General features: G+C 40.1%; 1 protein-coding gene across 2 annotated transcripts in view; it reads left to right on the top strand.

The window, feature by feature from the left end:
• Window positions 1-14,412, top strand: part of LOC145988613 (protein Fe65 homolog) — a 486,515-nt gene that overhangs the window by 90,540 nt on the left and 381,563 nt on the right. For both annotated transcript variants that reach the window (XM_083123618.1, XM_083123617.1), the window contains exon 2: window positions 400-442. The gene's annotated coding sequence lies outside the window, so the exon portion shown is untranslated. The remainder of the gene's footprint in view (window positions 1-399; window positions 443-14,412) is intronic.

The raw sequence follows: 14,412 nt of genomic DNA, 5'->3' as shown, positions 1-14,412 counted from the left end.
CTAAATAAACTGTTACATTTGCGAAATCCCGGGTTCGATACCCGGTGGAGGCACATAGTGGTTCGGATCCCACTTTAAACTGTAGGTCCAGTCCCGATTAGCCTTACTGTGCACGAAGTGGACTTAAAAAATCAAATCAAAACATTTGCGAAATCATGAAAATTATTCATTACTTTGCTCCTCATGTCCCAGGAGGTTAACAAAAGTACCATTAAATTGTAAAATTTGGTAAACCTGCAAAATTGGGGTGTGCGTGCCCCCTTAACCCCGCCAGATTGCGCCTATGATGGCGTGACATTTTTGTAATTTTCACAATTTTCTCTTTTGTGGTGATTTTAAAAAGCACATTTCAATTTCTTATATTTTAAATTAATCATTAATTTTCATTAATTTTTACAGAGAGAAACGGCTGTGCTACAGTGAACACGTTACCACATCAGCCGTAAGTACCAATTGTCATTTATTGAATAATATAATATTTACAATGAATCATGTGTAAATAATACAAGATGTAGAATGTCGAAGATGTTCAGTAGGTAATTTTAAGTTATATGAACGTGTTACAATAATTATTCAGAATCTAGTAATCTTGTAAATTAAGTCTTTTATCTTTCCTATAGTGCAGTGGGCCATAGAGAATGGAAGAATACTGGTCGAGTTTATTACACTATTCATAATTAATATATGATGGTTAGTTTTTTTATGCTTTCGGTATAATTCTTAACCATGAGTTTCTTTTTAATTGAATGAACGGCGCTTAGGCTAGTGTAATCCTCAGTGGAATTTGTTTTCTGCATCCTGTCCATGTGTGGGCCATTGCCCCTCCATTTCTTTCGTCTAACCGTCATTCACCCCTATCGTTGCAATGATCCAAAAGGAGAAGAAAAATGACGTAAAAATACAGCATATATTAACAAACTCTCAAGCTCTTGAAACACTGTTTATAAAAGTAAGTTTTACTTGTTACTCGGATAGGGTAGTCAGGAGTGGACTATGCATCAATCAGATGACGGCGTTGCCCCATACGCTATTAGAGAGACATCTATACCACAGAAGCACACACATCTGAAGCACCTTTGTGCCCCTCCCCCGAACAAAACTCTAGCGACAAAATTACGAGGGTCATTCGGAAAGTAACTTCCGTTTGGGTATAAAAGAAAACCAGGACATTGTGAGAGTTTTTATTATATACAACTGAAAGAGACAACTCTAAGCTATTTTTTCTACATAAGCACCGTTTCTGTTGAGACGCTTATCACATCGGCGAACAAGGTTTACAATACCCATGTCAAAGACATCAGCCATGCAGGAACACTGTCCTAGAGCTCCTGGTCATTGTTGAAGCGCTGTGCCCCTAGCCTCTTCTTCATTTGTGGAAAGAGGTGATAATCACCGTACGGGACACTTGTGGAAAGACGTCTGACAGTTCGGTAATCGTGAACCGCCGATTGTCACGAATTTTGTCGTTCACCTTGGATACTAGTTCATTTGACACAATTGAAGGGCGTCCACTCCTTGTCTCGTCGTGGATGTTGTTTCGTCCATCCTTGAAAGCACGAAATTCATCGGGAGATTTGTGCCGTATATGGGGAGAACATCATGAGTGACAGTGCTGTTCGGCAATGGTGACGTGCTTTCAATGCAGGCTCGACCGTGCCATTGCTCTAACCACTGAGCTACCGAGCCGGCCTGGCCTCACCTGATCTTTCGCTATCGCTGTTTTACCTGCGTGGAATCGCCGTGCTACCGCAACGGGATCTGTTGCCTTTGAAACACGTGTGCCTAATCTACAACTTCTATAATGTCTGCAGGAATACACTCCAATTATTTCAGCTATCTTGGGACTTAATTGTAATACTAAGGGTCAAGGTGAGTTGATTCAACGCTCCCACCTTTGTTCCGGTCTCGGCTTCGACCTCTGGCGTAGACCCAAAATTTCGGTATTGGCCCAGCTGCTTGAATGTAAATGTTCCCAACTCTGGTCGATCCTGCATTTTTCGTTGAGAATTTATAGAAGTTGTATAAATTAACTTTGGCATGGGTAATTGATATTACGCCGCAACGTAGGTACTTTGGAGAATACATAAGAAGCGCTATTTACCAAGTTGATTTTGCTTTTGAAAACTTTTGAAAAGTCGACTGTCGTTACGATCCACAGACGAGAACACTACCTTTAATGTATCATTGGCGGCGATATATTTTGTTTTTGCTTCCTCAAATAAGCTGCTTCTTCCTTCATGCAACTTTGCATCCATTTTAAGCACCTCCTCTGAAGCTCGCAATTCATCATGGAAGGAGGAGGAGGTTCGTGGCATTTTTCTTCCGCTGGATGTCGATATAGCTTTTAAGGTGGACTGCTCCGTATAAAACATGGCTGCCGTATCTGTTTTCTTCGCAAGTTTCCCCGGCAGTGTAAGACTTAAAATGGGTTTGTCAATAATTTCTTTGTTCCATGCTGTTAACTCTTCAGGGAAACTTCTTCCTCTTTAAGTGTTTCGTTTTTGAAGGATGTAAAACTTGAGTAATCACTACGGCGAGTAGGTTGGGATGTGATATCCCCGTAGGGAGCGTGTCATTTGCTCCTTTTTTATTTCTTAAAAATACTTTGTCGATCATCGTTTGAAGACAGGCCATTACTTTAACCCCACTTGGTTTCGTGATGAATTTCCGATATATGTTACGTTGAGTTGCTGTCTTAAGTTCACTTTATGCACAGATAGCTAATCGTGACTGGACGTACAGTTTAAAGTGGGATCCGAACCACTATGTGTCTCCACCGGATATTGAACCTGGAACCCCTATTTCACAAGGCGATGACGTTACCACTACGCCATCGGGAGACCCGGATGTTACGTAGAGAAAGTAACAAGTTGGAGCTCTGCATTTACTGTGCAACCGATTTGTGCTCCATGCGTACTGATCAGAACTTCAGCAGTTCAGTAGTTTACGTATCTATCACTTTAAAAATTGATTGATGAAAATAATGCATATTATAATATATTAGTACTTTAAAGATAAAGTTCCCCGTGTTCTTTGCACCATCGGCCATTTTGGAGGTGATGTGATCAGCACCACTCTCAAGCCGCCTTTACCTTCTAGACCGTTGCCCCTAGGCAGGCATTTATTTTAGGGCTGGGTGAGCCCCAGATCCACTTTATGCGGGGAAAAGGTCACCCACCACGGGAATCGAACTCGGGCCTCCCGCGTAGCAGTCAGAAGTACTTTAAGATACATAATTTAAGTTTGTAGTTCCCGTAGTTTACTAAATAGCCCAATCAAGATCACTAATTTTCCATCAATTGGTATGTCATGGACATGATATTGAAAATGTTTCTCGTTTCTAAACTAATTACTGTCATTTGTTGACTGATAGATCCATCGAGATATTTAATACCCAGTATACCAGACCTAGGCACTTTATTCAATCCATTTGTAACTAGGAGTTGACATAAGATTTCTCTCAAATTTTTATTATGATTCAGTCATTACATTTTTTTCTAATTGTGAATTTCTTCGTTAATCCATTAAAGGTTATTGGACAAAGTCTGTCTGCTTCACGATAGAATACCAGAGGGAGCCATACATATGTGCATAGATTTGTAGTGTTAAGAAAGAGTGGAGTTCGGAATAACAAAGTTCAACTGTCAGCGTTAGAAACTTGACTCTTCACCTTCGCATTTCTGTCTCTGTGATTGGGAAATAATGAAACAATTTCGGGAAAGGCACCAGTGGCGCGGGAACATTTTTGATTTGGGGTTACCAAGTTCAACCTACACATACGCATGCTAGCATACACACACACACATGTATAAACAAACACACACACACATATGTGTACATATTCAATTTTAGAACTGACCACACAGCTCTCAATTTTTAAAGTAACATTTTTGTAGCCTTATACTGTCAATAAGAAAGCAATATTCACAAAATTAATTTGAAAAAGTTTTCTTAAATTTTCTGTTTATTGTCAAGATAGTTCTTAACAGTTTTCGCACAATTTCGGAACAGATAATTTCTAGCACTAATTTTAAATAGTTTTTACTTCCTCATAAAGAGCAGAAATGAAGTGAGAAACTAGTACCTCAATATGTTCACGGTGGTAAGGAAGATAATGGACAAAACTCTTTGAACGGCATTCTCTTGCGTCTGTCGAAATTTTTGAGGGGGTTAGAATTCGGATCAAAAGGTTTGGGGTATACTCTACCACTTTCAAAAATGTTGAGGATACAATGTGTTGCTCCTGTATCCACCATTCCTGTGTCAGTTACGGACAATATACACATCCCAAGTTGCACCCGGGTTTGATTGCAGAAAAATGAAAGATAACGACTCGAATTGTGATCAAAATGAGAGGAAAAAATTTGCTGAAAAGCTAAATTTTTTACCGAAAAATGAATCAAAAAGGCTGAACGTAAGAATCATACTAACCAGTACACCACGGAGGCTCGCTTATCCACTTCTTCGTAACGTGAAACTGCTACTGCTATTCTTAGGAGACCAACAAATAGTCCCCACATGCTTCTCCAGACACCCTGCATGAATGCGTTTATTCACCCTGCTTCGTGAACATTCTCCACTCTCTTTTGATCGGCCCACGCAACTTTCGTGTGGATAAATGTTAACAGGCCAACGTAGCCATGTTCAGAAACTGCCACCCTTTTGTAAAAAGTCTCTTTTTTTAACCAGTACTTGAGCAGATTCGCCATGACATTTTCGCGGTATCCTCCATATCGCTGAAAATAAACCTTTTGTTGGGTTCCTGTAATGGCTCTTCCTAACAGCACCTATACTCGGCGCGCCTATAAATGGCGAATGGGGCCGTTTTGACCAAGCGCTGCTTTTCCACCTCTCTTCCTCTGGATAAACTAATCGATCAAAAGTTTCCAGTCGAGGATTAAATCTCCACGGTTCCTACCAGGGCTGGAGGAACATATAAAGGGTGTTTTTTTTAAGAGTGATAGAACTTTCGATAGGGATAGCTGTCATTTGTTTTGTTTTGATGACATGTTGTTTTGTCATTTCATATCAGTGAGCATTGGCATATGATCATGGAAAGACTGAGGCCGCAACAACGTTTACAAATTGTGGAAATATATTTCCAAAATCAATGTTCTGTTCGCCAAACGTATAGAGCACTTCGGAAATATCGGTGCTGTCAGTGAATTGGCCTCACCAGATCATGGGACCTAACGCCACTGGATTATTTTCTTTGGGATATCTAAAGTCTGTGGTTTATGCTGATAAACCAGCAACAATTAACGCTTTGGAAGCCAACATAACTCGTGTTATTAACGACATACGTCCACAATTACTTGAAAAAGCGGTTGAAAATTGGACTGATCGAATCCGGTTCGTCCAGCGAAAAGAATAGACTGTTGGGTATATGAGAACAGCGTTGCCGCTTGCCGCAGGGGCGAGTAACGGACTTGCTGGCAGTGAAAGTACAAGACCAAACAAACGTGCGTGGCGCTTGAATCGCGGGTACGTACAAATTGAAGAAATAAGTTCACGGTGAGCTATTATTAAAAACAAGAAACAAATTCACAAAATTACATAAACTGAAAGAATAATTCTTAATGAACTTACTTTTCTCTCACATGTCACTCCAGGGAGTTAATTCCTTCCATTGCAGAATCATCACCAGAATCATTTTCTTCTGTCAGATCATCACTCTCGCTGGAATCTTCACCCAAGTGGATTATTATCTGATCAACGTCATCCTGCAATTCATCTGCATTCCACATTTCCTTCTCTATGTCCATGACATGTTATACGAAATTTTGCCAGTTTTCAACTGTTACTGTCTTAAATTATTCAGTGATTAAATTTTCAATGTATTTAGTTTTGAATGTAGTGTTGTTACACCGCACATAATGCTTAACCTGTGACCACACAAGTTCAATCGGGTTCAGTTCGCAATGATATGGGGGCAAACGAAGCACCGTATGCCCCATCTGTTTTGCCATCTCATCGATCTTATACTTATCGTACTTAATTTTATGAATATTTGTAAGTTCCAGAAGATCTCTCCGTAACATGTCGTCATCATAACGTATGCCATGAGATTTCAACCATTCTCTTAAATCATTCTTCTTCCACGAGGTTGTCTGCATTGGCTCTTGCTTGCGGCTATGATAAGAGGCATTGTCAACAACAATAACAGATCCCGGAGGGAGATTGACGAGCAACTGTTTCCGAAAATACATCTCATACGTTTCTCCATCCATTTCATCATGGACATCTGCTGTATTATTTTTGCACTGAAACACAAGTCGGGCGTTTTGCAGAAAACCGCGTTCGTTACCCGCATGCACTAAAGCGTATCGCGCTCCGCGAGATGTTGGATTTTTTAAACCTGTGGAAAGACCTGCCAGAAACGCTTGTTTTGCAGTTGTAATTGTCTTGTCTTTCCATTCATAATTGACTGAGGTTCCGGTGTTCACCCAGGATTCATCAGTGTAAACAATATTTCTATTTTCACGCCTATAATTCCTAATCTCTCTTAAATATTTATGGCGAAGAGAAATTAAATCTTCTCTTTCCATTAACATGGATTTGTTGCCCCTTTTCTCATACGAAAAGCCAAGTTCTTTGAGAAAGACATGAAACGTTGATCTTTTAAAATTCGGTAATGTGGAGTCAGAATTAACAGCAACAAGAACAGAATTAAGTGTTGGGGGTTTGTTTTTAAAAAAGAATTCGTGAACTTACGTCGCACAGCACTTCTGACAAAATCATTATATTTTACATTTCTACTTGTAATTGGCGATCTTTTCCTGGGTCGTTTCTTACCTGGTGTGTCAAAAGGACCTTGAGAAACCTCGCCCCGAATTTTATACACAGTAGCCCGAGAAACTCCAGTTGCTTTCGCCATCTCGCTGGCTAACCAACTTACACTGCGATCCGGATTTTTCTGTTTTAAATAAACAAAAATATTCATTACTATTTGCCTTTCTTTACTTTTGAGAACCTCACCACGCCTTCTCTTCTTTACACTACTTCCGCTCATATTTCAGTATTAAAACCAACGGTTTTTTACAGCACAACACAACACAACCCAAAGCACAGATCCGCCACAGTCATTCCTCGTCGAAACAAACGGTCAGTCACCCTCTCCTTCCGTGAAATTTTGTCTACCGCGGTACTGGCTGAGGGGGTGGGGTGGAAAGCAGTCGACAACGCTGGGCTCGCCGTTCCCCTCCGTTCACGTGCCCCTGCACAAACAAAATTTAAAACACGCGCTGCTGGAAGGAACTTTTGCTGGTCTGAAAGCTTAACCAGTTCCAGAATAGCGTTTTGCATTCGAAAGAAAAGCAAGTGTGTTCACCTTTGCGCTTAGTAGTGAAAACAATATTTAAAAAGAGGGAGGATGTAGGGAAAGTTAAAAGCCCATTTGAAGCAACAGTCTATTCTTTTCGCTGGACAATCTATAGTCGTGGTGGACATATGCCGGAAATTATTTTCAAAAAGTAAATGTCAGAAAGTTATCTTTCCAATGAAAACACAATTGGCTTCAAACTTATTTTTTTATGTGTTTTATTTCAATTCAAAGTTCTATCACTCTAAAAAAAAACACCCTATATATATTTCTCGTCGTGGTAAACTATTTTCTATGTGGAACTCATCTCCCGTGTGTTTGCCCCCTCCACCCTTTTGCATATTATTTCGAAATATTCTATTCAGATAGAGAGATAGCTATCTATCTATCTATCTATATATATATATATATATATATATATATATATATATATATATATTATATTATATTATATTTATTACAGGTATGCCATTTTTAGCATTAACGCAATGTAACGGGGTTTTGTACCGTATGTAGGAAATATATAGAGAACCGTAGTTGTCCTGTCGGTATGGTGTCTCATTTCCACGCGGGAGACCCGGGTTCACGACTGTCGCTAGAAATTTTGAAAGGGATATTGGGCCATTGATAAAACTTGAATAGAACAAATAATAAAAATAATTATTATTATCGTGGTTATAATTATACAGTAAAAACATTGTAAACCAATAAAAATAAACCATTTTCAAATTTATCATTATTTTATCCATGGGAGCTCATCTACCAGATGAATGAACATCCAGCACAACTGTTTTTCATTACATTTTAATGTTTCATACAGTTAGTGTACTTAAATGCATTGTTATTTTATTTTTTCAAACTTCAAGAAGACACTTTAAAAGTTAGGGGGCTCTGAATTTTGAAAACTGCGGAACAATTTATTCTTTAGATGAAATTAATTTGTTTTATGTCTACTTTATATACAGATAGGCTAATTGGTAATGGACCTGCAGTTTTAAAATGGGATCCGAACACTGTGTGCTACCTCGGTGCTAATTTTCTAACACAAATAAGTTTTTACGTGGACTTGACGTTTATATAAAAATACATAAATCCAGTTTTAAAGCTTCATTTGGGAGCTACTGTCGATTAATTTATGTAAATCCGTTCCGAATAATGGTTCATCAGCGAAAGATAATTACAATTATGATCTGCCTACCAATTTGAGCGAAACAGGTGTTCCGAGTTTGTCGTAACACTGGTTTACATAATCTCATGTGAAAGCGAAATAAGGGATATTTATAGTTGAACACTTCTGTTGTAATTAATGTAAACAGGGAATAATTTTGGAAACGTTTCAATAACGTTAGTTTTTATACGACAGGTCACACTAAAAGTTTTTAGACACGCGCAAGTAAAACACTGGAGACCAAAAGTATGAATGCTATAATTTTTCAAAGTATTCTCCATGACAGTTGATACACTTTTTCATCCGCTCAAACCAAGTATGAAAGCACTGGGACCACACATCTGCAGGCACCTCTTGAATGCACTGAACGAAGGCGGTGACTGCCTTCTCGGGAGTAGGAAATGAAGAACCTCGTAATGTATCCTTGATTTTAGGGAACAGGAAGAAATCACAAGGGGCGAGGTCGGGACTGTAAGGAGGATGAGTCATTTCTTCGATGTTGGAGGCTTTGAAGAATTGAATTCTTCGTACTGCTGTATGGCTGCGTGCATTGTCTTGATGCACAATAATGCGACTTCGTGGACGTTTTTCACGAACTTTCCGTACGATCTCCGGTAAACAAACCGTAGTGTACCATTCAGCATTAACGGTCCGACGTCCCTGTAGCGGCACTGTTGCAATATGGCCCGTCTGACTGAAGAAAGAGGCAACCATTTGTTTGCCAACACTTCGTCCCTTCCTGACTTTTGTTGGTGGGTCTTCATCCGGGAAGATCCACTGCCTCGACTGTCGTTTGCTCTCGGGTTCATAACAGTACATCCAAGTTTCGTCACCTGTTACGATGTCATACACTGCATTTGATTGTCCTTGGTTAAATCTGCCCAGCATTTTCGTGCACCATGTGACCCGTGCCTGCTTTTGCTCCTGAGTAAGATGGTGTGGGATCCATCTGGCACAGAGCTTCCTGACACCAAGGCGGTCATGCAGGATCGTTTGAACCTGACTCATACCAATACCCAGTGTTGCACTAATAACTGCATATGTCAACTGGTTATCCTCCTCTATCATGCGACGCACTCTGTCGACGTTTTCTTGAGAAGTTGCTGTCACAGGACGACCATCACGTAATTCATCACTGAGTTTCTGACGTCCACGTCGAAATTCTAAAAACCAATTAAACACAGTCGCACGGCATGGGGCTTCCTCCTGATATGCATTTCGGAGCCTTTCATAACATTGCTGCTGCGGTAAACCTCCTCGAAAATCGTAAAAAATCATTGCTCTGAAGTGCTCCCGTGTTAAATCCATTTTACTGTACACACACGACAATAATTGACTAATTTCTGGCACACAACAATTAACAACTATAAATTCTGCAGCATTATCACACTTCACAGACTACTAACTTCAACATATCCTAGAGACAATGTATTGCTGCAATCAGTGTTGCCGCATCTAAAAACTTTTAGTGTCACCCACGTATTAATTAATATAATGACCAAAAAAGTAATGCATCATTTCAGCGATCTGTCTCACCTACAATGCTTTTCATCCATCATGTTTTTGATCTGATCGACACTCATCTGCAGAAACGATCAGAAAACAATTAAAATATAAATACCAACGCTTATTGCCGTCATTCTTCGCCCCACTTCGAAACTCCAGTTTTATGTGGAGATATACTAACAATAAAGTGAGCGTTTCCCTTAATTTGAAGGGGGATCCAATAATTGTCGCGCAATTCCAATTTCTTTTTAGCGTGTGGGATAGACGATATCGAAATATGCATACCCAAAAATGTATACAGGGTGTATCATAAGTAATAGCTTAAACTGACACAGTTGAAAGTACACGATAATAGAAGCAAAAAACTCTCACTAAACATGGGTCCGCAAACGAGCTGTTTCGAGATAATTGCGAACGTGTGGTTAGAAGCTGTCACTGATTGCATTTTGTAAACACCGGGTGCTTTACTCCTTGCGCTTTCCGAGGTTTGCTCTTTGTTTACAAAACCGAACGTTTTTCGAGAGGTGGCGTTGTAATCAAACAGGATGGATAGAATGAGTACAGAGAATTGTACATGCTTGTGACCAATCTCGAAATGAACCGGGGGTGTTCGAAAGAATTCGAAACTCAAATGCGGAGTCGCGTACAGTATTGCATCCAGATGCAAGGACGACACTTTGAACACCTCGTTTAACAGGTACGAATGTACAGTAATTGTAACATGTAACATACTAACGTTTGTTAATGTAAGTATAGAATGTTCAATAAAAGCAATGAGATCTCCAATGACTTTTCTTACTGTATTATTAGCATTTACCAACTAGGATGACGTTTACAAACAATGAAGTGAGTGGCGGCTTGTAACCACACATTCGCAATTATCTCGAAAACGGCTCGTTTGCGGACCCATGTTTACTGAGAGTTTTTTGCTTCTATTATCGTGAACTTTCAATTGTGCCAGTTTGCGCTATTACTTACGATACACCCTGTAGATTCTATGGACACAAGCATAGGAGCTGCGAGCCTTGAAATATATACACTCTCTGTGTAGTGACAAGAAAGGAATCTGCCTGCATAGTGAAACTACAATTCCTATTGGCTGAATGTTTTAGACACGTACAAATGTCTCCCCCATTTTGTATACATTGGTCAAGTGCTCTTTCTCTCCTGTTTTGGTGGTGATGGAGCATACGAGGAACTTCTGCTTTAATTTACGCTCTTTGTCCGCCAACAACCTCTTCTTCAACAGACACAACTAACAGAAATCTGTTCCGTATCACGTCTTTTCTTCCTCCGATATCCGTGCTCTCCTCCTCCGTTTCCACCACCTATGATGCACAGCATGTCAAATGGCCCCAACGTCTTTTCGTATGTTCTAAAATCTTTTTCAAATATCAGTGACATCCACATGGGCACTTATGTTACGAACTTGCTGAACTGATAAGCAATAACATTGTAAAATTAATGAAAATATTCGTGGTTTTGTTTTGTAGAATCCCGACCTTGGCAAGGGTGTTTTTTGTGATGTCCCTTCAACAATTTCGTCATATCATCACTCATCTTCATCTTCGCTATTAGCCAAAAGTGGCAGTAAAGCGAAGTAAAATAAATCAAATCAATAAATTATCAGAGCTGTTGCTCTTCGACAGTTGTCAGAGTGGCGAGAATTTCTCCCAAATCGTCACACATTGTAATCTAGGAGTCACGGGTTCGATTACCGATGGAGACACATTGTTCAATGTTTCGTATCCTGCGATAAGGTTCAGCCCATTTTTTCGTAAAGTCAACTTAAAACAAACCTCGAAAGCTTCGATAAAATGATAGGTGTCAAATTTCATTCCCTCTTTCCGAAGTGCCATTATACCAAACGAGATGTTTGTTTTGGAACTTATTTCAGAAGATGAATTTCTGAAGCATTGGCAGCTGAAATAACCAAAGCCTGCAGAACCGTTCGGCTCTGATGATGCAGCATACCCTGTAACCGAACCAACTTAAATTACCGAGAAACCTCTTAAAATATAACAATAGAAGTCATTAATTAAAACACGAACTAGTATGTTAATTAATTCAGCTTCTGATAGAATTTGCAATTAATCCAACTGTCAGAAGTTCTATTCTGATTAATTTAGGGTTAACGTCGTGCAATCTTACTGTCCTAAATGACGTTGAGAAGCATAGCATTTGATTGAACTCGCCCAACATGAAATGAAAGGCAGCTGATTTAGTTGGACAATGGAAGATTCGCACTGGAGGAAATCAATTTGGTTTGCTCACATTTCGCAGGAAACAATTAATTTTAGGCACAATTGCTTCTCCTCTAAAATAACTTCCTGAAATTCATATTGATGCTCTCCAATTGATGAAGGATAGTATTGTTGTGAGGATAGTATTTTTTTCCTCAGGTGTTGGAATAATGTCTAATTTGCTGTCTTTTTGTTGTTGAACTAGTATGATGTAAGCTGTCGACTCGTGGGACACAATCTGTAGCTTCCAGAGGTTGACGTTGCACTTTAGACAAAATAGCACAGAATGGGAAGGCTATGTAGATAAGCCATACTGTATTGCGTTACCTTACACAAATTAAACGGAGCTACGATACAAGTAGCGTCAATGGCCACTTTTTACAGACTACTCCCTAACTTAGGTTATGCACGACAGTCTTGCTGTCCCATGGCGGTCATGATGGCTCTAACTATAATACTGCGGTCACTGAAGGTTCAGGATTCGAGTCCTGGCTTGACCATGAATCATTAATTAATTTAATCTTCCTTCACATTCATCATCGCGATTAGCTGTAAGTGGCAGAGAAAGTGACGTGAAATAAATTTACAAGAATTCCATGTGAGTATTCCAACAGACGAATAAATATAAGAGCGAAGGCACATCTACGAGGGCGAGTAAAATGAAAACATTATTTTTGTTTTTTATCTAGTACATTTGTTTGCATTTATGATTGCACGCGTTTACGATATTTCAGCGTGGACTCATTATTAATCAATACATATTTTTCAATGCCGATTAAGTGCGTTGTTACCTCAGGAAAAATAATTTTCAGGATGCGCGGCCAGCCACTTATACTGCTGTGGTAGGCATACATAGAGATATTGCATTTACATTTGCCAAAATATTTCTGTAGGCTTTAAACTTCCAGAGGCCAAGAAACCACCGCTCTTCAGTGCTGTAATTATATAGTGGAGTCTCCATGTTTGAAATGACAATATGGCGTTTTGAAGTTCATTTGATCACTGTTGCAGCCTTGAGTCAGTTTTGTAACGGTGGTTCTGCAAGCTCCGGCAACTATGGTGGATGATTCCCTAACGTCATTGGTTTCCGATGACACACAGAGGTCGTGGCGCAAAGTTAAGCCACTCAGTGTCTGGTGCAATAACACGATGTTTCGTTTTTTACAGACCTTACGAAAGCCAAACCGAAATAGTGCATAGAGAGGTTGGAACAACAAAGATCCGTACGATACAAGTGATCCTGGGTACATATAGACTCTCAAGTTAAGGACCCACGTGATAGACATATCAGTGAGGTAATTTGTACAAAATGTAGCTAGGTAGAAGTTAGATGCACATAACCACTTACGTTGTATAAAACCAAAAGTTGTCTGAACCGAACCAGATTCAATGCAGGCACTGCATCGTGGAAGGCAACTTCATTTGATTTTTGTTATTTAGTGACGCTTTTCTGCCACTTCTGGTTAATTAGACGATGAGGATGACTGATGATGTGATGAAATTGATGAAGGGATACTCACAGAATATACATGCCCAGTCCGGTGTTCGAACCTGGGACCTCTGGCCTCGTGTGGCGCTTTGTTATCCTCTCCGCCACGGAGGGTGGCTTGCAAGGCAACTCTAGGACACTCCAGGTATCTTCTGAACCACCCCAGATGCTGCAGGTACCCTGAGTAAAGTGTTCTAGGTTGTTCACCTATTCGTCGTGAACGAGGCTCTTGATACGCCCCCAAAGAGGCGTCAAATCAGGGAAGCAGGCTGGCCTACCACGTCCGGTCAGCGCTCGTGATAGGCAAGATTGAGAAAGTGTGGAACACCACCAACAACAGGGGTTTGCCGTAAATGTATAAGCGAGCCATAGCTGCGATCACATGGTCTGACTTGATCTGGTGCCATCGTGTGGTTCCTGGCCTTTACTGGCAGCTACTTACCAGGGATCAATTCATAGGCCACGAGTCCCTATTGTAAATATATATATTAGTTCCGGACAAACTTAAAGAAACTTGGACCTTATCTTCCTCACAATCTTGACGAAGCGCGAAGAGTCGTGTGTTCAGCACTTGTCCCTTTGATGTTGTCAATTCTTGTAAGGACCCTCACGTCGAAACGGCAGTGGTGGTCGGCGGAGACATTACTTTCAGAGGAAAAGGAGAGCTTAAGCACAAAAATGTAGC

This window comes from Lepisma saccharinum, chromosome 6 (genome assembly GCF_977018435.1).
Source record: "Lepisma saccharinum chromosome 6, izLepSacc3.1, whole genome shotgun sequence".
NCBI classification, from domain to species: domain Eukaryota; kingdom Metazoa; phylum Arthropoda; class Insecta; order Zygentoma; family Lepismatidae; genus Lepisma; species Lepisma saccharinum.
Note: the sequence above shows the minus strand (reverse complement) of the source record. Positions and strands in the feature narration are given on the sequence as shown.